The sequence below is a fragment of the Onychostoma macrolepis genome, chromosome 06 (genome assembly GCF_012432095.1).
Source record: "Onychostoma macrolepis isolate SWU-2019 chromosome 06, ASM1243209v1, whole genome shotgun sequence".
In the NCBI taxonomy this organism is placed as follows: Eukaryota; Metazoa; Chordata; class Actinopteri; order Cypriniformes; family Cyprinidae; genus Onychostoma; species Onychostoma macrolepis.
The window spans coordinates 8,432,409-8,460,044 of NC_081160.1; the positions used below are offsets into that span (position 1 = coordinate 8,432,409).

Sequence of the window (27,636 nt, forward strand, 5' to 3'; positions counted from 1 at the left end):
CTCAGTGAGAAAAGTAGCTTTCCGCTTAACACACAAAAGTAAAACCTCAATGCACACAAGTCTCACATAATCTGAAGCGTGAAGCTAAACTCCGAAAAGTTGCCCCACTCTTGCTCCTCTTTCTCCCTCGTGCTACTCCCCTCTCCCACTAAGGAGTGGCAGCGTGTCCCTCCTCGCCCCCCTTGTTGTTGTTTTCTTGCTCAATGAAATAATCTCCCACCCCCTTCATCCCTCACCCCATGCCACCCCCCGGCCCAGTCTAGGTCAGAGGGCCCCCCTCAGCCTGTTGCTGATTGTGAGTGCAGCGGCAGGGAGAAAAAGCACACAATTAGGCACAGATGGCTGTCTGCCTCGTGGTGCCCAGCTCGGCTCCCGCTGCAAAGGGCCATTCTGCCGCCTCTCGCTTTGCCCGCAAGTGTAATTCAAATGAGAGATCAATGAGCATCATACTAAAAGTAACAGTTCCATTTATTCTGCCTTCTATTTTCTGTTCCTCCTGAGCGTGGCGGGGGCAGATCCTCTTTTTCTCTTTTCACCGTGAGACGACATCGGCTCAGATGATGCCACTATCTTTTGGATTACGGAAATTCTGTTGTCAAATTGGAACGTTATCACCTTGTCTCACTCCCCTGATGATTTGAGGGGAAATAGGGTCAGATTAGCCGGGTTAATCCATAATCCCTGAATTTAGCTATTGAGGTAACTAGAGACAAATGCAATCAAGTTTGATCAAGCATCGCTGACTTGCGGTTTATCTGACAGCTTTTGAATGACAAGTAACCAATCTTAGAATTAAATTTCCATTTCACTGGACGCCATATTATCAGATTTCCACTGCTATTGTACAGCATAATGTCTTCACATTCTTTTGCAAGAATAATCTCATTAACACGTGCTGCCTTGTAACTTTTATACACTACGTGCCAATTTTGATAATTGATCACATAACTTGATTAAAAAAAAAAAAAAATTCACCCCAGGCGATTTCAAAACAATGCTCAGCCATGATGCAAATGTGAATTATTAATATCAATAACGAGTAAGAACTGATTGCACTTCCGAAATCGTCTTAAAAAAAAAAAAAAAAAAAAAAAGAGAGAGATGACAACAAAACACAACCAACAGCCTTACAGCGTTTTTGGCTCTTCATCATTGACAGATGTTTTGTAAACAGTAAACGACGCTAAAAACACAGCGTGCAATGTGCATAATTCGGGCACTTACACACTTTTGCCTTTTCACGGCGAATAAAAGTTTTATCGTTTAAGTATTGTCCGCTGACGTCACTTTGATTCCTTGAAGTGAGGCAGAATAAACCTTGAAAGGACTCTCCTTCAATCTGCTGTTCGTAACTAACACACACACACAAACACACACTCACACACGCAGTCACTCACTCACTCACTCACACACACACCGAGACTCAATTACTGCCCAATTCCCTTCTTCATCATCTCCTGCTACACCGGCCTCTTCCAAAAGCAAATCGAAAAAGGAAAACAAAGAGCAACGTTACCTGAAGTGATACTTCGGACCCGATCGAGGCGGAATTACGCGAAGTGTCAAAACTAAGGGTAAGTTTTGAATTTATTGAGAGCTGGATCAGTTATTTCATTAGCGAATCAATGTTGTGTCGCTGGCTGGCTTGATTTCTTAGCGAGGGCAGCTAACTCGATAGTTTCTTTAGGTTGGCTACGCGTGTCCCTCGAGCGTAAAAAGCGCAAAACTTGTCAAAAAGCATTTCAACGGCGTCGTCGGTAAACGCCGATCGAGAGAAATATTCCGATGCGACTGCGAATATAGCAAAACTTTACGAGTGGACACAATGTTGCGCGCGGGGGTTGTGACTTCATAATAGGAATCTGCCTTTGTGCCCTCTCGCGTGCGCTTTAACTGCTACGTTTTTTAAATGTAAACTGTTGGTAAACACTCCTTAATGTATCCAAACATGTTTCAAAAGAGCAAGCGCTTCCCCGTCGTACGTTTGGGTACGTAAAAATGTAATATTTGATTTTCTAGGGCTTATTTGAAAAGGGCGATGCGGGAGAGTCACTTGGAGGAGCTGACGCTACCTTTGGTCTGTTTAATGTCCGTCTCTCAGATGATGGCAAAAGCTAACAGCTCTTCATTGAGACAACATGATAAAAGCATTTACTTTACAATTCCTTTTGATAAAAGCCGTTAAAAGCACACGGTTTCGTATTTTCGACGGGGAAATCGCCTGCTCAGTCGGAGCGGGTCGCTGGTGTTGAGTTGGAGCTTCGCGTTGCTCTTATCTTTGTTGCTTCCTTAAAGAGCAGCAGCTGCCGCCTGGCCGAGTTGTTGAAATTTATCCCTTTGTGTATATTACAATATCCTCCATTTTTTCTGCCCTCTAAACAACAAGCCTCACGCCATCTTGGTTAATTTTAACTGGCGGATCCGTGTATTCTTAGGACTCGACCTGCACATGTCGTTACAGGCAGAAAGTTTAGAAATGTCTTATGTGGTAGCGGTGACGTCATGTGAAGTTTAAGTAAAATGTGATGTTTTGCCAAGAAAGCGTCGAATTTGTTATCTCGCTCGACATTGCTGGAAAACTCTGCTTTTCGGTTAGTTTTGCTGTCGGAATGACTCTGTATGCATAAAAACAAACATTTTGATGTGATCTCGAGAGTCGTACGCGATGTTTGATGATTCGGTGTTTACAGGTGGAGTGAATGACATCAGCACGTAATGATGTCATTTAGTAAGGTGAACTGTTTATTGTCTTTTCTTTGTCTAAAATTGAGAATTCTTTTTTTTTTTTTTTTTTTTGAAGTTTAAACATTTCATAATTCCCATGAAGCATTTCTTAAGAATGTGCTGTGATGATGAATCAGTGAATTATGGTTTCACATCCATTTCAGAATTAAAAAAAAAAAAAAATTTCCCTCGAATGACCAGAATCGCATTTGATCCTTTCAGACATATTTGAGTTTGTCACATGAATTTATGGCTCACTAGGTTAATAATTATGGCCTCACTGTACAGTCATTTCCTCATTTAAAAGACTTCAGATGTTCTAGTTAGATTATGATATGCATATGTACTTTTGTATAGAGCCTGTGTGTTTTATTTACACATAGTGTAAATTTGTAGTGGTTTGTGAATGAACAGTCCTCTCCACCTTCAAAAAAGCAAGTGTTACATATTTGAAAGTTTCTGTTATGCAAGTCATGAACTTTTTACAATTAGTAGCCAGTCATGCAAAACCCGCAGGCTCTCCATAGGCTGGTGAAATGGCTGGACTGTGTCTGTTTTGTATCAGTAGGGCTCTGTCTCATCTAGCCCAGTGCCCTAGTCATTATGCATGGAGCAGGCTGTTGTTTTTACAGAATGCCTCAGATGGAGAAGTCAGTGTTTCCACCTCCCATCTCTTTGTCTGAGTATGTGCTTCTGCTAAAGCCATGAGAGCAGGGGAGCAGATGTTTAGCCAAACATCCTGACGCGATGCTTTTCTCTTGTGGGAATGCCGCCTCTTCCTCCCTGTTCCCGATGCATCGCCTTGACAGCTGCTTGATTTCATGGAACCGCTAAGAAGCCATTAGCGGTATCAGTGAATTGAAACGGAACAGTCTCACCCACTCTCTTCTTCCATTAGAAATGACTATTGTTGGATGTTTTTTTTTCTTTCTTTTTTTCCCCCTTTTTTTTTGTGAGAGTGTGTGTGTTTGTGCTTATTGTAAGCACACAGAAGATCTCTTATATACTTGTGCTGTTTTTCTTACCACGAATTAGGGAGAGCAAATCTGTCAGGGCCTGTTTGTGCTGTTGGGGTTTGAAGGGATCTCACACTGTGCTCTCTCAAGCACACCCAGACCACTGGATGTCTGTAGCTGTGAAGACAGAAAAAAAAAGAACTTTGCTCGGGGTTAGAGTGTCAGCCACACGTTTCTGTCCAGGATGTTTGTTGTTTTCCCGACAGGATATGGGTTAGGCTTGTGAGAAGATGTTCGTATCTAGGAATTAGTTTAATTTGGGATCTTTAGAAGGATCTTGTTTAAGCTCTGTTTGCATGTCTTTGTTGTGCGTACAACAACAAATGATTGTGGTGTAATGAGCTGATTACGAGAAAATGTGGGCTGTAAGAAATGGGTCTTGAGTGCAGAGGCTGTCGAATGCAAGTTTAGCTCAGGCAATCCCAAATGCTCATGAGTTTGGGTTTATAATCACACTTCCTCTGAAACCGGGCACTGATCAGCGTGGTTCATTTAAAGATGATTTGAATTTATTGGATGTTCCACTCATGCTGTTACATATGAATGACTGGAGAGCAGTTAACATGCACAGCCCTGCCTGTGTCTCATAGTCTAAATGGCTCTATGGGGTTTCATTCTACATCTTATTGGATTAGATGATATTATAGTCAACTGCAGTGTATAACATTGTGCTTTCACTTTAACAACATACTTGACACCCTTTCTGGAAGATTACTTATGCCTTGGTTATGTTTGGCAAATGAACTGTCTATTTTTAGCATTGTAAAACCCAATTCAGATGATTTAAAACCTTTGCTGTGATTTAAATTATAAAATATATTTAGATAAAAAATGTGTGTGTATATGTGTTACAAAATATATGTATGTGTGTGTGTGTGTGTGTATATATATATATAGGTTTTTGCATTGGCAAAATTGAAAAACATAGTTCTTTCCTCAGCGTCATTCTGGATAGAGACACATTATTTGCATCTTCAGTTATAACCCATTAATTTAGGTTTTTAAACATGCATCAATCATTGCGCCATTAATGGCAAAATTGATTTCAATGAACTTCGGAAAGCTCAGCCTAGAGTTTCTGGATTGTCATTTGATTTAACCGTCCTATAAAAGTCAGAGGCAGCGAGAAGTTCTCACCTGATCATAACACCTGTCATTTAAAGAGCTAGAACGCAAGCGCGGGCTTGATTATACAAGCTCTGGTGTGCCACATGTGTGGCCAGTAACTGCCAAATGAATCAGCCCCGAATACTCGATGCTGGAAGGTCAGCGGTGAATTTGTTTTCTGAGCAGGTTGCGTCCTTGCACTCATAACGACTTGGCAAATCACGTTGTAAATGCTGACAGATACTCTTCCCCGTGCTGTTTCGTGAGAAGACAGTTGGCATGACGCTAAACGGTATCATGGATAAGTGCATCTCTATCTTGACTTACTTGGCTAATGATTTATTTTGTCGTTAGCAAACAGCTTTGATTGTAGAATTTCCTCTCAACAGTTGGCTCTTACATAATAGCGGGTTATGTGGGTTGCTGTTTAGCGTGAACATTAGCGCTTGGGAGACAACTGTTTGTGTCAGCAGAAGCGCAAGTCGGTCGCGGCAGACTTGATAATTGTGTCGCAAACATGATCTTCTTTACCTTTAGCCTGCCGGTCCGTGGTAACGAGGCAGAGGAGCCGGAGATTCGCATTTCTGCGGACAGTTAAATGAATGGGCTTTTCTACCAGCAGCTGAAGCGGGTCACACCAAACTGACTCTGTTTTCAGATAAACACAGAGAGGACACAGGGGCCGAATTTCAGAGGCAGGCAATTAGCTGCTTTTTGGTTCAGCGTCCCTCGGGCCTCTGTTTATCATTCAATGTGAGAATATCCCTGATGAAACTCAAGGTTATTTTTGTTGGGCTGTCTGAGCGCTTGTTTTTCACAGACAAGGTGAAAGGGTTGATTTTTCCCTCAAGAAAGGCTTCATATTGAGACTTGAGAAAGAAAAATCTCCTTTGCTGTAACTTCACAGTAAGGAATTAAGCTTCGGGAAGTGTACGTTCAGAATACATGTGTATCTTTCCACCAGCCTCTGCTGTTAATCAACGAGACCGATCTTGTGCTCGACACCTGAAGGTCGTCATTCTGAAACCTTTCTGTGCGCCTGTTCTGCTTTCCATCTGCCCCCCCCCCTCTCTTTCTTTCTTTCTATCTATCTCTCTCAGCTCCTCAATGAGGGTTTGAGTGCATTAGTGATTCCGGGCAGAGGAGTATTCTGGAGAGATGAGGGCTGTTTTTTCCACCCTGCGCCGGTTGTGTCTCTGGTGTTGTTTGCCCTCCAGGAGACTGTCATGTTGCCTGTGCCGTGGGTTGCCACTGCGGCGCTCTGTTCCCCCTGCTGAGATAATGGAGCCCGTGTTTGAAATGCCAGTAGTTTGGCCTATTTGTTCTAGTGCTTATCGCTATATTTGCATCCAGAGTAGAAATAGCCATGATTTCAGGAATGGCTGGAATGATGCTCCTCTTGTGGGAGAGGGCAGAAGGGAGGCTGGGTGGGATTTGGTGAGAGCTGTGGGATGGGAGAGAATCTACTGCACTGTGACAGCTGACTGCAGGACATGCAGTATTTGACCCTCGCACACACATACGCACTCAAAGACATTCAGAGATTGTGCTCAAGCAGCCCCCTCTTATTTATTGATCTCGCTGCATTTAAAATCTAGTCACTGCCACCACAAAGCCTTTTCATTTTAGCTGCGCTGGCAAAGAGCACCTCGGCGCAGCAAGAATTTCTAAATTTTTAATTTGCGCAGAAAGGCCCACGAAATGACAAGGATGAGATGGAGACAGAAAAAGGATTGAAAATAGAATCGTTTCAGCTGACACTGTAATGTGCTTTAGAAACTGAAGCCCTTTTTGTTTTGTTTAAGTTTGCTTGCTCTCACATTTTACATAAGCTTTTATTTAATCTCTTAAAACATTAACATGGTTAGTAGGGCAGTTTAGTGTAGGACACCAGCATTTAACCCTGACGTGACACATGAAGAAGTAAGGTTTTTGTTTTTTAGTAAAATAATCTAGCCTGGTTTAAACTAGGTCTTGAACAGTAAACAAACCACTGTTGGATTAGCTGTGAGGTTTTATAAAGAGATCTCCAGATTGAGAGAGCTGGATTAAGGGTTCTAATCTGCGATCGCGTGAAGGTGCATCATGGTGTGTTCCTGGAGTCTACAGACGCGGGATTAGGCGCTTCAGCAGGCCTCATGCTCGCCGACCCGCAACAAATGTGTGTGCGTGTGTGGGGGGGGGGGGTCTGTCTCGGTCATTACAAATTAGGCTGAGGCTGCTTTGTTTAAGGTTGGAACGGACGGGTGATTCTTTGTTTAAATAATGCAATCAGTTGAAGAGATAAGGTTAAGGACTGCAGGTTGTTTAGGTAGCAAAAGAGTGTTTGTGTCATCAGATTGTTCAGTGAAACAGTCTGTGGTGCGGTTGTTTCACATGACACACAAAATGAGAGGAAAAACACTGCATGTGCTCTCTCTTTCTCTCAGTTTCTATCTCTCTGTATTATCTCTGTTAGATGGGTAGAAAGCTGTGAAACCCGTCTGTAATATGAGCAGCCAGTAAACTTGGCAATGGCACTAGAAGAAGCCTGATCCGGAGGCCATGAAGAGCCTCTTGTTGAGTCCTTCAAGTGTTAGTGTGTGTGTATGATTGCGTGGAAGTGCATCTGTATGTTTGTTCTGATGGCAAAGGATCATATGGACGCATTTTCGGGGGCGAAGGATGAAATGAATGGTAGAGTGAGCAGTGCATCCTTATTTGACCACGGTGTATGTGTGCCAGCGCCTCCGTAACCGAAAGCCTCGTTTTGTGCTCTTAGGGTTTTATCTGAGTTTGTGTTAGTGTGTGTGCACATGCATACGGGTGACTGTGCATCTATGTGTGTTTGTGTGTGTGTAGAGATGGAAATATCCTTTGCTCCTGCAGGCTAGAATAAATCCTGTGTGAGAGCTCCCTGGTGTAATCCAAACACTGCCAGCTAATTTAAGCGTGCAGCAGGAGCAACAGCATCTTTCATGAAAACAATGCATTCAGTCTAGAGCTCATCTTAACTTCCTTCAGTCATCTATTCAGCCATCACCTTGACTTCAATGTTACAGCTCAAAACACCACCACACCCCAACAGTCCAGCTCAACACACCACTTTATTGAACATTCCAATAACGTAGCTCAACAAACCACTGCACAAACTAATGCTACCTCTCATCGCAACCCAACATTACAGGCCCAACACTACACCTCAACATGCCACTTTGACTGAACATCCCAACACAATGCTCAGTGCACCACCATAACCCAATACAGCTACAAACCACCACACAACCCTACACTTTAGCTTAGACCACTACAACCCAACACTACAGCTACATATGCTACCGATGACCTGAAATGACAGCCCAATACACTACTTGACTGAACATCCTAACAACAGTCTGAACACACTATCACAACTCAACACTACATCTCAGTACCCAACAGACACAGCAGCTTTACAAACTACCACATAATCTAATAACTCACCAACTATATAAGTATAGAGGTAAGAGTTAAAGAGTTAAGTATAATAGCTTAACTCACCAACATTGCCCAATGTGCCACCAGATGATCCAACACCTCAACATGACACTTGACTGAACATTCCAACACAACGCTCAATACACCACCATACCCCAACACTGCACACCCAGTAGACCACCACACAATGACCTAATGCTGCAGCTCAACTCACTTCCCCCCCCACCCAACACACTACCAGGTGACCCAAAATAACAGCTCAATACACCACTTGACTGAACAACATCCCAACAACATGCTCAACACACCACCACAACTCAACACTATCTCTCACACAATCTCAGAACAACACTACTAGATGACTCAACACAACACTTGACAAAACATCCAAGCACCAGAGCTCAACACGACACCATAACTTAACAATACAGCTCAACTCCACACCCGATTACCCTCTGCAGCAGCTCAATTCACCACTTTTGTGAACATCCCAAAACCATGCTAAGCACACCCACTACAAGCCAACACTATACACTTAGCAAAGCACCATGACTTAACACAACAGCTTAAATCACTACCACAACCTACACTACAGCTCAACACGCCGCTTGACTGAACATCCCAACTCCACCCTAACCCAACACTACACATCCAACAGACCACCCCATGACCCAACACAACAGCTCGACGTGCCAATTGTAACATCTCAACACACTACCATAACCCATGACCCCAACACAACAACTCAACCTACACCATGACCCCAAATTATACCCAGCACTACAGCCCAAGGGATAGTCCACACAAAAAGGAAAATTATGTCATAATTTGCTCACCCTCATGTTGTTCCAAACCTGTATGGCTGACTTTCTTTTCTGAAGAACGTTAGGAACCAAACAATATTGGTGCTCACTGGCATTGGCTACTCTCATTTCTCAGAATATGGCTCCACAGAAGAATATAGCACAGAATAAGTCACACAGCTTTGATGTAACATGAGGGTGAGTAAATGATGACAGAAGATTTACCAGAACAACAACAGCAATCACTTCCTCAGCATACTTCAGACCAAGTGACATCATGTCCCTAATATACTGTAATATTTGTTGGAAACATATATTGTATATTTGTTTTAAAAGGCAGGCATTTTTTTGTCATTGTTGCTGCTTCACTGGATTGATGTCAGGTTGATGGCGAGAGCTTTCGCGTTGGGTGTGTTGAGCTTAGGGATGATAGATGAGTATCTGGTTGGTTTGTGTGTGTCAGTGTGTTTGTTCGTATGTGTGCATATGTTTGAGAGGAAGGCGTGACAGCTGCATAGGCAGCGGGATTGACCTTCACGCAGAGAAATCTCAAGGCCTGTTTGATTACACGGTATTCTGCTGCTTTGCGTTCTTTAGCGCTTAACTTAATTCGTGGACAGCGTTTAATCTGTGATCGGCTTCTTTTGACTGCCAGTGTTATTGTTCAGGGCCCTCAATTAGGGTACATGTTGTTCAAATAATATGGTCACATGTAAGGCTGTTATCTTTGTTTTTCGAAACGGTGGTATTGTGCCAGTATATACTTGGCTTGATATAAAGTGGCCTTAAAGAGTTTAAAATGATGTTTGGACAAGGTCCAAATTACAAGGTCTCACTTTTTCTTTGTGGTTTACTAAAATGTAAAGTGTTAGATTTAGTATTGTACAGTTCTGCTTTTTACATATCACTTGCAGAATGTGCAAGATGCGATTTGTAAGTTTATTTTTCATTTTAAAAAAAATACTAAGAGAGCATAACAATGCATTTGCAGATAGATTCCACAAAACAAAATTACTGAACTTACTCAAATAATTACCTTGTTTCATAATACCATATGTTGCCTCCACAAGCATCAGTGACTCTATGTACACTTTTAATAGTTGCACATAAGTCTCTGGTTTGTTCTGGGAAGTGAAAACTACCCACTGTTCTTAGCAAGTTTTTGGTTTCTCAGCAAGGCAAGTTTATTTATATAGCACATTTCATACACAGTGGTAATTCAAAGTGCTTTACATAAAAGGAAGTGAAATAGTCATAAAAAAAATAGTAATCACAACAATAAAAACAAGGAATTTAAAAACAAACATTCTCAAGCTTTGTTCAAACTCTTCCGCACTAAGTGAAAAAACCTTCCAAAACACCCTTAACTATTCCGTTACCTTCAACTGATTAACCAACACACTTGTCTTTCTTTGCCCACATTCTCTTTACCATTACAGCACTTGAATTAACCTTCTTTTTAAACTTTTAAAATGATATAAAAGTTGATTTGAAATGAATTTAGAACAGTTAGAAAATGATTATAAAATACAGTGCAATCAGTTCGGCTGTAGGATAGTGCTCATTCAACAAATGCACAGCTAAACAGATGAGTTTTGAGTCTGGATTTAAATGTGGCTAATGTTTTTAGCACTTCTGATCTCTTCTGGAAGCTGATTCCAACTGTGGGCGGTATAATGGTTAAAAGCGGACTCCCCTTGTTTTGTGTGAACCCTTGGTATTGCATGGAGCATGGATTGCACATTTGGCTATATGATGCTTGAGGAGTCAACAACAGATGATATTAAGAGCAGGATGAAACACCTTACATTACCCATTTTTCTCATATTTCCTTTAACATTTTGCACTTATAACTGTGTAATATCATCATAGAGACAATTAAAAGTGTGTGTGTGCGAGAATTCTCAAGTTTCACTGAAATGTTTTAAAAAATGACATGCATGAGATTCCTTGGACTGACTAGTGAACAAACATTTCAAGTGCATGTTCTCAAAAGCTCTTATAAGGCTTTGCATTTCACATGCATTTTACAGTATTTCACTTAAAGGCTAACCTAAAGTAAAGCCTCTGATCATTTTCCCATTAGTTTGTTTGTTTTCGTATCTGGGAGTGCCTAAAACATGTTTTCTGTTCCTGCCGTGTCTGGCGATGACTGCAGAGCTTCAGAAACTTTCCCACATGTTCTACCTTTGTTTAAAAAGCGCTCCATTTCATGTGGAGACACATGAGTGTTTTTTCTCTCTCTCTTTCGCTCACTCTTGTTCTTCCTTTTGCTTCCATCTGGTCTTCATTTCCACCAGACTTCAAAGGTGAAGGAAATCGAGGATAGGAAATGAGTTGAATATTAATTTGGCCTTATTGTCACGAGTTACTGTGTTCTTCACAGATGAACTTTTACCACAAATGTAAAGCCAAATTACCGCAGTGTTTAGCAATCCGTTCAAAGACGATTGCTGTGTCCTTGTGTTAGAGAGAGCAACTCTTTGTGTGTGTGTGTGCGTGTAGCACGGTTCTTCCATTAGCGTGTGAGTGATGACCTCCAGTGTGGGCAGTTTAAGTTATAGCACACCCCCTCCTCTCTCTCTCTCAGATGGAGCTAATTGTCTGGTGGCCATTTTTGAGGAAGTGTTTCCAGGTATGAGGGTTTTTTTTGCCCTCTGGATGGCCATGTCCTTTTTTCCCCTCTGTATTTATCTTTTTTCCCATCCCTTCTTTTCTCCTGGATAAACCGCAATCGGCCTAATGATGAAAGAATAAGATTATCAACAAGAGAGAAAGAGATCTGGTCCAAGGCTGTTTTTTCCCAGTCACAGAACTCACACACAGATTCCATTTTGTCAGCTTTCAGCTGGGCATAATACAGCGATAAAAGACTCTGCCCTGCAGCCACACTGAATCATACAGAGCAAAGAGAGGGAGAGAGAGCAAGAAAGAGATGAGAAAGCGAGAGAAAAGGAAAGAGAAGTCTCTTTGTGCTGTGTGTGCTCATATTGTATGAAAAAAGATGAATCACTTCTATTTAGGGATCAGTTTCCTGAAACTGGACGGGTGAGACGATTCCACGGGAGATAGATTGTCGGGACTTGCCTGTGTTTCTCTGAAGGGTTGGAGCTAAACGTCTGCAGTCGTGGCAAGGTGCTCCCTAAAGGACCGGCTCCTCCGACAGGAAGTATCAACCTGGAGCAGAAAGAACAAAAAGGGAAAAAAAAAACTCCCCTCCCGTCTTTCTCCTTGCACACCATCCTCACAGCTGCGCACAGTTTGCAGTCTATCCGAAGGGGGTGCGTTATCATTTCATCTAAATTCCTCCCCCTAGGCAAGTCAATAAAAAAATGTAGCGTCAAGACGTTTTTGATTAGCTGGTCCTCAGGATGGATGAAGATGTTTGGGGAGAGCTCAGTGCTCACAGAGCGAGCTTTGAGCCACTACGCACAAATTCCGGCCTTCGTTGGCAGCAGCGCCGTGTTATTGTGTTAATGATCAGGCCGAACGTATTGTGTAGGAAATGATCAACCCCACCAGCGCACTTGCCCCATTATCTCAGACTTCGTCTCTGCGAGCTGTCATTACAGCTGAACTCCCCCCCGGTGACATCAGCTCTAACGCCGCACGTGTCCTTGGCCACTGCAGCGATGGAGCGCCTCCACTGTAGACGGATGAGTCGGATTTTGATTGACGTGCGGATGCTGTCAGTCACAGCCTGGCTCAGTGTGTAGCAAACAGTGGTAAACTGTTCCAGACATCTAACTCTGCCCAGATGGAAATGTTTTAAAGAACTAAAAAGAGGAACTAACTGCCCAGCCACAGATTACTCGGAGTGCGTCTGCTGTTCGTTTGTGGTGGTAATTTGTTTTAGTTTTTTCCTCATTGTGCATGTGGTGTTTGTTTCTGAGCAGTGTGTGTATGTGCAACTTGTTATCTGTGCAGATTGAGGAGATTGGAAACCGAATCTGATTTGTGTGTCTGTTTCACCTTTGTGTCTCACTGCTGTGATGTTCCTGATAATTCTTAAGCACACACACACACAAACAGACAGAAACGCACACAAATGCTGTGAGAAAACTGGAGCAGGCTGGTTTTCTGCACAAGACAGCGTGTGTGCTTGGAAAAACGTCCCACACACCCTGGGTTTTAAAGCCTTACTGTAATTCCAACAGGTTTAGCAGGAAAAAAGACGGAACCGGGTGCGTGTATGAGCATTCACACATTCATGTGTTTTTGCTTTACTTGTGTGGGCATGTGAAAAGTGGTTGTCAGTGTCTTTGTGTACGTATGTGAGTGTTTTTCTTTCTTGAAAACCATTGGCAGCCACAGGTTGGGTGTAAACACACTGTATTACTCCAGCCGCAGCGCTGAAACTGTTGCCGTTGACTTTTCCCCCTTGAGGCCGAAGCTTATTATTAAGTGTAATTTAGGACAGTTTACCTCAGTTTTGCTTCTGTTTAGTGACCAAATGTGCCATTAAAACACTTTCTTTTCTGTTTCTTTTTCCCGGTCTCCTACAGGTGGACAAGCAGTGATGTCACACAGCTGAGGACATTCCCACTCAGTGAGTATTTGCTCCATAATTCTTAGCAACCAGTTGTCATCACTTTTTTTTTTTTTTAAACCTTCCTGTGACTTTGCATTTGTTGCAAGACCAGTTTTCCAGTTTTGAAGTCATTTGTCACGGTTATGCACCTCTGTGTTTGTTTCGGGTAATTGGAAGCTGTAACCGAAAAGGGTGAACACAGATTCAGCCGATTTAAACCTAATTTAATTTCATTCTAAGGATGTGAGCCCCTCTTCTCACCCCTCTCCCTCCCAATTAGCTGAAACAAAGCTCTCCAAAGGCAATTGTTAGGTTGACATTTCTTAAGCGTGCTTTGTTTTTGTTTTTTTTGTGTTTGTAAAGATCTTTAATTTGGCAATTCATTTTCACAGCCGAGTCTCTCGAATGAACCACAGCCGTGGAGAGAGCTTGTGCTTTGGAACAAACAAATCAGCCGGTTTCCCTCTCTCCCTGTGTGGGCTCAGGCTAATTGGTAGCGCGGATGCTGGTCGTGGTGTTAGCGGTGATGCTAGGCGGGCGGCAGCCTCTCAGGGCTCTCTGCTCGGCTGCATCGTTTCATTCCCCAGCTCCCTGGTGGTTTCAGAGAGTGACAGAAATACAAGGACGTTTCTTTCCACTCTCTCACCGTCTCCTTCTCCCTCTCATTCTCTCTGTCTATACCACTAACAAGTGACAATGTAGAGTTTGAGTTCTGGAGTGCTTAAAGACTGAGAAACGGACTGCAGCTGCCTCAGGTGAACATGCAGCTGTGTGTAGACCAAGTGCTTCCTCAGATGTGCGTGTGTGAGAGAGAGTGAGCGTGTGTCTGTGTGGTGGCTTACAGATGACTTTTATTAGAAAAGCGCTCCATTCACACTCCAGAGGAAACTATATATATGGAAAGAAATATAAGGATGGCAAGAGAGAGAATGGGATAGGGAAAAACAGAGAGAGACAGAGACAGACAAAGACAGCGAGACAAAGAAGGGCTCTCAGCTCCTCAGCTACACATCACTGCAGGCTCTCGCATTGGCAGCAGTCACTGCCACCGTCTCAGCCATCAATAATGGTAATGGAAGCTCCATCCGAGCATTGATTTCTGGGAATTGTAGGAAGGCGTGAAGGGTCATCCGTGCTCAACGGCTCTGCTCGTTTAGTGAAGGCGAGACGGGTCAGGATTTCAGCATGAATCACACTAACATTCCTGTATGTCTGACTTACAAGGCAATCATGCTTTGAGGCAGCACCGTGCACGTCCCTTAATGCCAAGGCATTTCCCTAGGAAAAAAAATTGAAGAAAAACTTGTTTTTGGGGCTGTCAGTTTAACACCTTCATTTACTACAATTAATTACAAAAAATAAGGTGTTAAAAGAATTGGCACATTTAATCATGCCCTCTGACTTACAGGCAGCGTGCTTCATCAAACCGCATTAGCAGGCGACAATGAACAACAACTATGAAACAGAGGCTACGTTCACACTGTCAGTTTTTGGGATTGACAACCGCATTTTCTTTACAGGTGTCTCGAAATGTCTTGTTCACACAGCAGCTTACAGTTGTGTTTAGAATACTGTCTGTATGAACGTGCAACGGGAGTCAAGCCCGTTTTCCTTACCAGTAACCATAGCGACACTGACCAAAGTAAAATCAAAGATGGCGACATGCATAAAACTGAAAGTCTTATCACTTTCTTACACGACAAGAGTCCAATCTAGCCGCAAGTTCATTCGTCAAATCTTCATTAACCGACAGCAGCTTTTAAATTTGGGTGGAGAGTGGAGTATTCAAGTCACATGCAGAACACAAACTGAAACAGAAAACTGACTGGATTTAAAACTTTCAGATGACACGCAGCTCATTTCTCCGTCACTGTAAGTTACCGAAAACACGTAGCACACGATAGACACGCGTTTGTGCTGCAGAGCAGCTCTCTCTCGCACTGTATGACGTCTCAGACAACTAGTTGTCCAGACCTGTTCCGTTCACACAGCGTGTGTGTTCCGAGAATGCGGTTGTCACGCCCGTAAATAACTGTACTGTGTGTGAACGTAACCGTATTAAGGATTCCAATACAGGACTGACAACCGTATTCTGCTGCTGTGTGAACGTGGCCAGAGATATGTCTATAGTAGTGTTGTTACTATAGTAGTAAGTATAGCATAAAACTGTTAAAAAAAATTATTAAATAAAAAATAAAGATAAAAATTTAAATTAAAAATAAGTATAATTTGAAGTGCTTAAATTTATAGAAACTAAAACTAACAATGAATTAAAGCTGAACAGAAATAATAATAAACTAAAACTAATAATAATGATAAAGCACATTGCAAAATTGCTAAAATGTAAACTAAAATTTGAATGACAACTAAAAAGAAATAACACTGTAACTGTTCTTTAAAAGTCCTTATGTCCAGTTCAGACAGACTGGTGACTTAATTACAGAATCCTTTTTGTCTATTCAGTGGTTTACTTATCTACCACAATAATGTAACATGTTTGATTTATTTTAATTTGGTAACTTTTCTCCGCAAATATTGATATATGCAGTTAATTGTGACTTATTTATAACATGTGACAGATTTGTAATCTTCATGCAATCAATTCACTTAAAACATTTTTTAAATGATTTGATTGGGGGGGGTCAGAATGTTACATCCAGCATGGCAAATTACTGATATACAGGTTCAAAATTTGAGATTCAAGAAAATGTGAAATAAGTTGTTTGTTACTTTTGTTACGTTCCCATTCTATGATTAGTCTAGGGGAATTAAGGAATACATAACAAAATGAAAGGAAAGTCCACATGGAGCCTCTCATCCCAGTCCCAGCCCTAAAGAACACTGCCAACCAGTAAAGTTAGATACAAAAGAGATACAAAAGTCTCTGTCAAGTTCATAAAAGTAAATATAGTGTTAACTGATAGTAGAAACTAAACAAAAGCATACTGAAGCCTCGCAAGAGTATCGGTTATAGGGATGAACTTTCCTTTCTCATGAAAAAAAGAAAGGAAGGAACAAAACAAAACAATGCTTGGACACCCAGAGGGAATTACAAAAGTTTATGGATGGAGAGAATATCAACCAGTCTCTTTGGAGAGCTGAAATTGTAAAGTAAAATCAGTTCTGTCAGGACATATCGAGGAAAAACACACTCCTCTATCCTTTTCGTTCTGAAATGGAGGTTATAAGTTGTAGTCACTGAAAATGCTGGAGACTATATGGAAGAGAGAGAACTGAGCTCTTGCAATCTTGCCCAGGGGCAAACCAGCTATTTATTAGCGCACATGTTAAACCCTCTCTCTTCAAAGCAAACTTTCCTCCCAGCCTCCCACAGAGGGGGAAAGAGAATAATAAAGCAGAGGAAATGGCATTTCTCTGCACAAAGTGGATATGAGTGTGTACAGTGTAACCAACTACTCTTTATTTCGAGTAGAGAAAGAAACGGAAAATAAAAGCAAAGGAAGACAAAAGAGGGTGGTGAAAGGGAAAAAAGAGGCAAGAGAGTGTGTTTGAGCATAGATCTTGGCCAGGCAGTGTCAGGCTCCTGGCCTCTCTCTTTCTCTTTCTCTTTCCTGCGTCCCTGGGGACGGCTCATAGCTCATACTTCCTGCTGGAGAGATCTTGAGCAGGAATCATGGTAGAGGGGTCTGTTTTCATTGCTGGTGCTGTGCAGTAGGAGTGTGTCTGTACTTGTGCGTCAGAGGCAAAACATACCGGTTGTTTGATACAAATAATGCAGGCCTGCTGGATTCTATGTGCACGCGTGTGTGTGAAAGGTGTAATGGACCCCTGCCTGAACTCTGCTGGGCCCTCCAGATCCCCGGTGAGAGTTATTACCTCAGTACAAAATGCTGGACACACACACACATATGCACACACACAGTGAAGGAGAGAGTTTGAAATGGGGTGCCTCAAGTGTCTGTCATTGGCCCTCTTTGTTTTCTCTCTCTCTCTTTGTCCCTCTGCTTGCCAGTTGCGATTTTACTGTTCCTTCTTGGCTTAAATATTTATGCCCGGCCAGGGTATGAGGCCATGCTGATTCCGACTGTTCTGAAGGATACAGCAATAAATACTGGATCTTCCATAGAGAGAAAGAATGAGGAATGAGTCAGTTATGAGGCAGTTAATATTCAGAGTACATCATAAACATAATCTCCTATTATCTTGCCTTAGCCAGGCCCCCCACTTGCGTAAGTGTTGTCATCTATGGCTTTATACACATACACACACAATACACATATGCAGGTTCTACGAAGTGGATAGACGCTATTCATTTGCTGTTGTCATTGTGCTTTAAAGTGGCGGCGCAATGACAACATAAGCCAAAAATAACAGTATAGGAATACGTAGGCACTCTTGTATCCATCACAACTAGAAAGATAGATAAATGAATACAGAACATAGAAGATGGGGCTGAGAGAGCGGGAGGGAGAGAGAGAGAAAAGGAGAGGGGAAAAACATCCAGAAGGTCAGGATCAGCGGGTGGCCATCTAAGGGAGCGACATGGAGAGACTCCGATTGAGTTTCACCCGCCCCGTTACCGTGGAGATCCATCCAATAATACCACCCTATCCACAGCAGAATCACTATAATACACTACACCTACAACAGACTGACAAATAGTGCACTGGCTAAACTGAGACAACCACAGCATGCAGTGCTCAAATCTGAAGCAATATCTCGCTAATGCTCCGTATGAATCCACGTATTTTGCTTCAGCAGCACAAATGTTTTAGCTCGGCCCAACCCTAAGACAGGTGTCCTTTTGAAATAATGAAAACTACCTATTTGTTGATTGTGGTTCAGCTAAACCTGGTGGAACCATGTGGGAGTGTCAATGTGGTTAAAATGTTTTTGGATTGCAGATAACTTGAGACAAATCTATCTAAATTTGCAGGTACCTGATGTTCCGTAACACCTTCTGCTTAAAAACAGACACAAGAAATGAATCTAAGAATCAAAATGGACACTAAGCCTTGGGGCTTTTCAGAGCAACTTGGCATAAAAGGACAAGTGCTTTATCGGCACTGCTCTTACAAACACACTGAAACGGCTCGAAATTAACCAGCAGTCACCTTCAGGCATTCGCCACACGGCCACTTATGCCATTAAGCAAGCAACAGTTGAGTGAAAAATATTTGATTTTGAGTCATTTTCTTCCCTCCTGAGTGGGTAAATGACCATTCGCTGCCACCACTGTCTCCCTTGAAACAGCTTTTCCTTAGATGAAGATGAATCATGAAATGTCATTTTTAAAAATTTTGAAGTCATTCACTCAAAAAACGACAAGTTGAAATGGCAGATACTCATATCTTTTAGATGCTACTTACACTACTTTGTAAGTTTTTTTTTTTTTTTTTTTTTTTCAGGCCTCTTCCAAAACTTTATCAATGTTAAATAAATCTTCTCATGAACAATACACAATGAAAGTCATTAGACAATAATACATTCAAAATGCCTAGTCAACACTAGACCCTTAGAGACATAATGAGAGCCAGACCGAAACCAGTTCCAGATTAGACCCTCTAAAACCAGAGTAAAAATAGGACCCATGAGGCCTAGATTCTGACAAAAACCATATAATCAATGAATCATCTAAAAAAATAGGAAAACAAAATGCTGAACTCTGTAAAGCTTAGGTAATGTCTGGGACTTTCCACAAATAGGGTTTTTTTCAGTAAATGGTAATGGAGGTTAACTTCAGAAAGTGATTGTAAACTTTAGGAGGTCTAACTAAACATTATGTGATTTGTTCATTTTCATTTCATTTTGTATGGGGTTTGCAATTTTTGCAACCATGATATCAGAAATTCTGGTTATGTCTAAATGCAGTTTAAAACCTCCATTATGAGTTTTATTTTTAGCAATAACATTAAATAATCGTCAAAATGTATAAAAGTAACAATAACATAGTATACAAATAACAGTAACATCCTAGTAACAGTGTTCAAATATGACATTTGTGCCAGTTTTTAATGTTTTTTTTTTCATGGGCCAAGTGTACTGTGTTTGTTAAAAGCACCATAGAATTAATGCAAATTCTTTGCAATGGCGAAGACCTTAAGAACACTGAAGACAGACTTCTGTATTTTTTGAGACTTGAGGGGCTCAAGTGCCAAGGGCTCAAGTGCACACGAGGCCCCAACTCTAATATCTTTTTATTTAAGCAATTCTATAAATGAGCATCCCTCAAAACGTCTTGACTTTAGCACGTTACGTGATGTAATTAGTCTGGGTGAACTTATTTCCGTAATCAGCAAGTAGGGTTTATTGTGTCATTTGTAAAGACAAGAGGTTGAGATGATTTGGTAGATGGGCGAAACACATCGAACATAGCTACTTTCTTTCTAATGCTGGTGTACGTGTTTGTGTGTATGTGTGTTTTCCCGTGCTGACGCTAAGAGCGGCGTGAGGACGGATCTAAAGGAGTGAGCGCTGGAATACTAATGAACAAACAGAAGAAGAGGCTGTGTGCTCCCGTCTACCTCTCTGCAGTGGGCTCACTCGCTCCTCTCTCTCGCTCTCTCCCTTCATCTGCACCTCTCGCTCACACAGAGGATAAACTGTGTACATGATGACATTTACACCGCAGTTGCACGCAGAGGGAGTGTGTGTGTGCACGCTTGCATGTGTGTGTGTGTGAGCTCTCTCATTCCTCTCCCCACCTCTGTTTTTTTCCTCTGCTCTTCCTTCATTTTGCTCTGTGCTCATCTTCTCTCCATTTCTCCTTCTCTCACTGTGTGTGTTCAGCACAGGATGCGCACCTCAAGGGAGCACACACACACAGGCCATTATTTATGTCTTTTTTGAAGGGCAAATATAAAAAGGAGTGGCTTTGCTTTACTGCCACAAATTTGACTCGCTGGCTGTGGTTCCAAACACACACTTACGACTCTTACTGAACAGTAGCCATAAACTGTGTGTGTGTGTGAAAGGAAAAGCAGCATCACAGCTTACATGCTTTACACTGTAGGGTTTATGTTCCATTTAGAGTGTAAAAACGTGTGTGTGTGTACGAGGTGCGATCAAGGGGTGTGTTTTTTTGAGGTCGGCCGGCAGGCGTCTCTCCCTTCTCTCAGAGGAATCGGGCGGTTAAGGGCAGTTAGAGGGGCTCTTGGGGAGGTTGGGGGCCCTCAAAGAAGGTTAAAGAGATTCTATTGAATCTAACTGCCCCCCTTTCTCACACACCAAGATTTAATCCCTCATAAACACACCTTTCACACCAACCATACACTTTCTCACACCTATCTCATTCACACTCCTAGACATAAACACACACACAGCCCTAGAATAGCAAGCCACCCAGGGGTCTCCCTCCCTCGACCCAGGGTATTTAGAAAGAACCCGCGGCAGGCCCTGAGCTCAGAACAGGAGCTGGGACGATCTGGATCCAAGGTGGTCCGGGGAGATTCTCCGAGCATATCAGGGGCTTTTTGTATTCTGGGTGTCCAGGGAGAGCTCATTACGCTGGGTGTGCGTTCGCAGAACCTCCCTCACCTCTTGGAAATAGAGAGAGAGCTGCGATACTGGACCTCAGGGAGGTCATTACAGAAAGAGAGGCTGAGATAGGGGGGGAAAAAACAGGGAGAGAGGTGGGTATGAAGTCTTAGAAACAGAAGCGATGAAGTTTGCTGATTCGTGCCCACGGTGGAGGTCTCTGAGTGCGATTTTGGGCATTTTTGTAGCTTTTGTTTATACTGGAGAAAGGATGCACAGAAGAAAGGAACAGGATTGGCAAATGATGCCAGGCAGACTCAAACCTGCATCATCCACATGAGCACCAAAGCTCAATAGCTACATGCACCCAAATAGTAATCAGATTGATGGCTCAATCTTCATGTAAACACTTCAGTCAATCCAATTGATCTCAGTCTGAATGAAAGAGAGATGTAGACCTGAAATAATCTGATCAATTGGAAAAAATGAGCATGCAAATGCTTGAATCTGGCTGACTTCTCAATTGGATTTAAAAATGCCTTGTCACGTTTCTTTTTAGATATTTAATCAAGGTAAAAACGACAAGTAATTACATATTTGTGGGACTCATTAACTCAAAGGCTTTCTTGTTTTGCTGCAACATGGCACTGACTCGCAGGATGAGGTTTCAGAGCAACTTACAAATATTTGCTGAAATTTGCTGATTTATTTCACACAACATTGACTCCAAAACATTAAAAAAGTGCTATTTAGAAGTGACACAAGGTAGAACTTCAACATGATTTTCATTGGGAAATGGCCAAATATCGTCTAATTTATCTGTCTGTCATTTGTCAGGGTGGTGGTTTAGAGCGGTTGATACAACAAGAGCGTTTCTCCGTCATATCTGGCTATTGTTTACAGCTCACAAGGGTCTTGAGTGTCAGGGGGGAGGGACGGATGGTTTGGCGTGCAGATGGTCCAGGGAAGAGGGGGGCATTGTGTCTGTGTGTGGGTGATGTGCAGGGAGATATTTAGTATTTTATTGGTCTGTTCCAGAGGACCCAGCTGCTAGGTCATTCCCTGCTGGCACACGCGGAGAGGGAGAGAGATGGCAAAAGAAAATACAAAGAAAGAGGGGGCATTAGTGTAGATGTCGATGCGAGCAGAGAGGATTTAAAGCGCAGAGGAGAGAAGAAAAGTGAAAAATCAGAGCTAAGATGAGAGAGAGAGAGAGAGAGAGAGAGACGGAGAGGAAAAAAGGGAGGGAAGGAGCGGAAGAGAAAGGAAAAGAGAGGAGAAAAAAAGCGAGGGAGGGAAAGAGAGATAAGCAGCGAGCGAGTGAAATGTGTCCGCCGTGATCCATCAGCCCTGCAGCCACACTAATCACAGGTGGAATTCAGCGAGCTCTTTAAAACGCTGCCTCTCATTTCAAACCCTGCCCTCAGGCTCTCTGTGTGTGTGTTTAGAAGTGTGTCAAAATCTCTCTGCTTGCCCTATTTTGTGTCTGTTTGTGTGTGTATTCCACAGCATGTGTGTGTGTGTGTGTGTGTGTGTGTGCGTGTGCGTTTTAAGAGAAAAACAGGGATCTCACGAGACGGCGCGTGTAGGTTTGTGTGTATGTGTGCATATTTCTGCATGTGTGTGCACCTGTTTGTGTGTGTAAATCCCCCAGAGACGATATCTGGCTCAAACAGCTCCAGTGATCACAGATTGTGCCGTTACTCTGTGCGTGTGTGAGCGAGCAGAAAAGAGATGGAGCGCAGAGGAGAGGTGTGTGTGTGTGTGTGTGTGTGTGTGTGGGAGAGAGGGCAGAGCGTCTTTGTGTCTCTACCTATCCCATCATCCCGTTCAGCTCAGCAGAGGTGACACCAAGGTGAGCGTGAGCGCTCTCTCTCCTTCTCCATCACACCAGCACTGCCTCTTGCCCTCCCTCCCTCCTCTCCTTCTCTCTCTCTCTCTCTCTCTCTCTCGCTGTGCCTCTCTGCACGGCTCAGTGGCAGATGGAGGCTGTGTCAGCAGGGAGAAATGGCCATTCACACACTCCTTACACACACTCTCCCTCTCTCTTGCTCTATCAGGATGAAAAATTTTGGACGATACGGATAGCTGATAATTAACTGATACTGAAAAAAGAAAAAAACTCTTATATTGGCAGATATCAATACTATCTGTCTGTTTATCCATCTCTCTATCTCCATTTATCTGTCTGTTTATCCACCCATCTGTCTATCCATTTCTCCACCTCTATCCATCTCTCCACCTATCTGTCCATCTATCTATCTATCTATCTATCTATCTATCTATCTATCTATCTATCTATCTATCTATCTATCTATCTATCTATCTATCTATCTATCTATCTATCTATCTATCTATCTATCTATCTATCTATCTGTCTGTCTGTCTGTCTGTCTGTCTGTCTGTCTGTCTGTCTGTCTGTCTGTCTGTCTGTCTGTCTGTCTGTCTGTCTGTCTGTCTGTCTGTCTGTCTGTCTGTCTGTCTGTCTGTCTGTCTGTCTGTCTGTCTGTCTGTCTGTCTGTCTATCCATCCATCTATCCATCTATCCATCTATGTCTGTAATGAATAAAAATACTTGTAATCAATAAAGATAATTAATTAAATGTTGTGGCAGATCAGAAATCAACCATTGGATGGAAAATGATTAGTTCTTCTGAAACCTACAAACAAATATTATACTGTTTGAAATGGTAAAAATAAGACCTGACATCATCTGATTTCAACGTCCAGTCAGACCAGTGCACTATATAGGTGGCTGATAATATGTTCACCGTTACATATCTGTATCTGTCTATCTGTCAGCTGCTTATAATAAGTTGGTCCTTGTATTAGTGGTTGGCTTCTTTTGGTTCAGCAAACATTAGTAGATACTGTCACATTTTTCTCAGTTACATCACTACAGTCACAGCGTATGTGGGTCTGACCTCTTTGCACAGGTGTGTGAGAGTGTCACGCAGGTCAAAGAAGTGGAAATGTGCGATCATCATTTTGTGTTAATACAGCTATTAAAACTCAAGGTGAGAGCGAGATAGAAAGGTCGGAAAGAGTGGGGGAGAGGGAGACTGAGGAGACGGCAGGAGGAACAAACGATGCACAAAGCGGGTGACAGCGCAAGCTGCTTTAATATGTATGTATTGCAGGTTGATGGTTGATTTCATTAGCAAATCTCATTGTTATGCATGGATTGTTCTCCTGCAGCAAAATGAATATTGCATTCACGCCGCCCGTAGGTTTGGACAAAAACGTTTGGATTTTTAACTGCAGCCTTAAGGAAAAAAACAAAACGTGTTTTATGAGGTTTTCCCTCCGTTTTTCTCTAGATCCAATTGATGGCAATTAAAAGCATTTAGCGCATTGTCATTCACTATAGATGAGGCCTTGCGTAGAGAAAGAGGGTTTAATGTGTTTGCCCCTGGTTTTGTCTCTCTGACATGTTTAATTGTAACCAAATGCCCGTCTTTGTCTTTTAGAGTGTGTGGGTGTGTGTGTATGTATGTGTGTGTGTGTGTGTTTTGCTCTTTCAGCTGAGTGTTTCTATGGAGGTAGTGTGTGGTGTATGCCTGTTTGAGATCGTGTGAAATAAGCGGTTGATGTTAGTGCGTGTGAAAATGTGTGATATTAGAGTGTGTTTTGTGTTAATGACAAGCCTGTATAGCCAATCTCAGGTTGTATAACAGGACTTTTGAGCTGTGCTCGGTCTCTGGTGAATATAGAGGTCTGTGTGTGTTAGTGTGTGTGTGTGTGTGTGTGTGTGTGTGTGTGTGTGTGTGTGTGTGTGTGTGTGTGTGTGTGTGTGTCTCAGAGGTATTAATAGCCTGACCAGGCACAGGAAAAAGACTCATGTTTTTCCATCTGTTTTCACAGGAAACAGTCAGGACGGATTATCTCTTATACACACACACACACACACACACACACACAAACTCTCTTTCTCTCTCTCTTTTTCTTTGGGCTAATGATCTGATGGCTATTGCAGCACATCTCTGGTTTTCTATGTGGATTATGGAATCATTTGAAATATGGACGTTACACTTTCCATTCGGATATTCTGGTTTCTCTGTCATATTCATCAGAGTGATTCAGGGAGAAATAAAATCATTTCTGGACTGATATTTTCTGCAAATCTCAGTGAAGCTGATCAAACTGATGGAGGTCTGGAGTTTGTGAATCAAAAGCACATAATGGCCACACACACTCAAAACCACCGTGTTATTTGCTTTCAAGCAAAACACACATTTTTGTTTGAGAAATAAGAGAGAGCTCAGACTCTCGGCCACTCTGACTAAAGGTTAGTCACACACTCGAACAAATTCACAGGTGGGAATACAGAAAGGTGTGTGGAGATGACTGTTCACTGGATGATTACAGGAAAGCTCAGAGTAAGCACACCCAAACAGACAGAAGAACAATGTGTGCACAGGAACACACACGCATACACACACAGAGTGGGCTTCAAAGTCTGAGACCACAAGTAAAATGCTTCTATTTTGCATCAACATTTTGAATCGAGTGAAAATGTTACTGAAATCACAGTTAATCACTTATATCAATATTTTCTGAGAACAATATTGATTCAGATTAATGCATTGAAAAGTCATTACAAAAAGTGGCTTTAAAATTCATAATATAATTTGTTTACATAAGTCAATAACTGCCTTCTGTCTTTCATTTTAATTGTTGGTTTTGTACATACTGACGGACACCTCTTGCCATTACATCACATCCTGTTGTTTTTAGGGTCTTGTGCAATGATTGACACATTTAAGATTTTTTTTATTTTATTTTAAGATTTAAAATTATATCATCATTATAATAACAATCAGAGTGAAAAGTTAAATTGTGAGAAAATTAACATGAATTTAATGAGAGCAGCACTAGAGCTGATGATCATGATTTGAGAATGATCCAAAGAGCATCTTGAGCTTCAGCGGAATCAAGAACATCTGCACAAAGACATCAGTGTCACAAATTTGAAAATAGCCTAGTGCAAAATCTAAATATATCTTCATATGTAGTAAAAAAAAAAAATTTCCAGGTTTTTAAGTCCTATAGTATTTTCAGTGTGGTCTCAGACTTCTGGACTCCACTTTAGATGCACAGACTCTCATTGGTCTGTTGATATCTTTTGCAGAAAAGGCGCAGATTGTGTCCAGCCATCTGCTATTGAAAGAGCACATGCTACAGTGTCTGTCAGTGCATGTGTTTTAGAGCGGAGAGATAGAGAGAGAGAGACCTGTCACATGCAGCCACATTCAACAAACCCAAACACTTTTGCTTCATATCATTAGAACAGTTTAGCAGATGAGTATTTTTTTTATTTTTTTTAAAGTGATAGCCTGTTGCTTCATAAGACTCCAGCACCAGTATATGTGTGTGTGAGAGTGTGTGTGTGTGTGTGTGTGTGGCTAACGGTCTGTGCCATTAGTGTGTCTCTGTGTGAAGAAATACACACACATTCTCAGTTTTTCTCAGTGATTTGCAGCATCGTAGCAGTATACAGGAAGTGCAGAATCGACTTGCGGTCAATAGTGAAAGTAAATGTGTGTGGCAGGGGGTTGCTTTGCTGTACTTAGGGTAAAAAAAGAAGCCAAATCAAACAAAACCATACCTTGGGGTAAGCGTAAAGTGACTGATAAGAAATAAATAATAAATTATGGTTACACTTTTTTTTTTTTTTTTAGTTTGGGGACCAATTCTCCCTATTAACTACTTTAAATGACATTTGCCTCAATAAACTCCTAATTTGCTGTTTATTAATAGTTTGCAAGGTAGTTGTTAAGTTTAGATATGGGGATCTAAAATATGGTCATGCAGATTAAAGTATTAATATGTGCTTTAAATATGTGCTAGGTACTAATAAACAGCCAATAGTAATATGCATGTTAATTAGCAACTAGTTAATGCATTTACATTTAATCATTTAGCAGATGCTTTTATCCAAAGTGACTAAAATAAAAAAGTCCTAAATAAAAAACTCCTGGATAGTAAGAGGTTTGTGTGTGTGTGTGTGTGTGTGTGTGTGTGTGTGTGTGTGTGTGTGTGTATATACCTACTTAACCATATTTTGGGGTCAAATATTTAATCTGAAGTGGGCTATGTGTAAAAAACAGTGTAAAAATAAAGTAAATAAAGTTTTTGTTTTTAAGTTGTAAAAATACAGAACGTTTTCTGTTAGGGTTTGGGTAACGGTTAGGTTACAGTATTTTTAACTAGCTGTGTATAAAAACAATAGATAGTCTATGCAATGTCCCCATTTTGATAGATAAGTAAAGGTGTGTGTGTGTGTGTGTGTGTGTAGCATTTCAAAGCCAGTCATTTTTTGTCAAATGTACAGAGACTAAACACTCTGTCACAATCAAAGCAGGAGACATGAATATCGTTGTAAGCTGTGTGTGTGTGTTTTTGTGAGATAGTCGTGTGTCATGTTCTCTGATAACGTCTTGAAAGGATCAGCACGAACGGAATGTTTAAACAGCGAGAGAATATTTACAGGTACATCTGTAAGACACACGGCTCCAACCTCTGTGCGTGTGATGGAGATGTGACTGTTTGGCTGTCAGGT

General features: G+C 41.8%; 1 protein-coding gene across 20 annotated transcripts in view; it reads left to right on the forward strand.

Moving 5' to 3' along the window:
• Positions 1–1,095: 1,095 nt before the first annotated feature.
• baz2ba (bromodomain adjacent to zinc finger domain, 2Ba) overlaps positions 1,096–27,636 on the forward strand; it is an 87,541-nt gene continuing 61,000 nt past the window's right edge. For 12 of the 20 annotated variants that reach the window (XM_058778137.1, XM_058778154.1, XM_058778142.1 and 9 more), the window contains exons 1-2: positions 1,098–1,574; positions 13,612–13,655. The gene's annotated coding sequence lies outside the window, so the exon portion shown is untranslated. The other 8 variants (XM_058778147.1, XM_058778148.1, XM_058778153.1 and 5 more) reach the window with 4 other exon arrangements.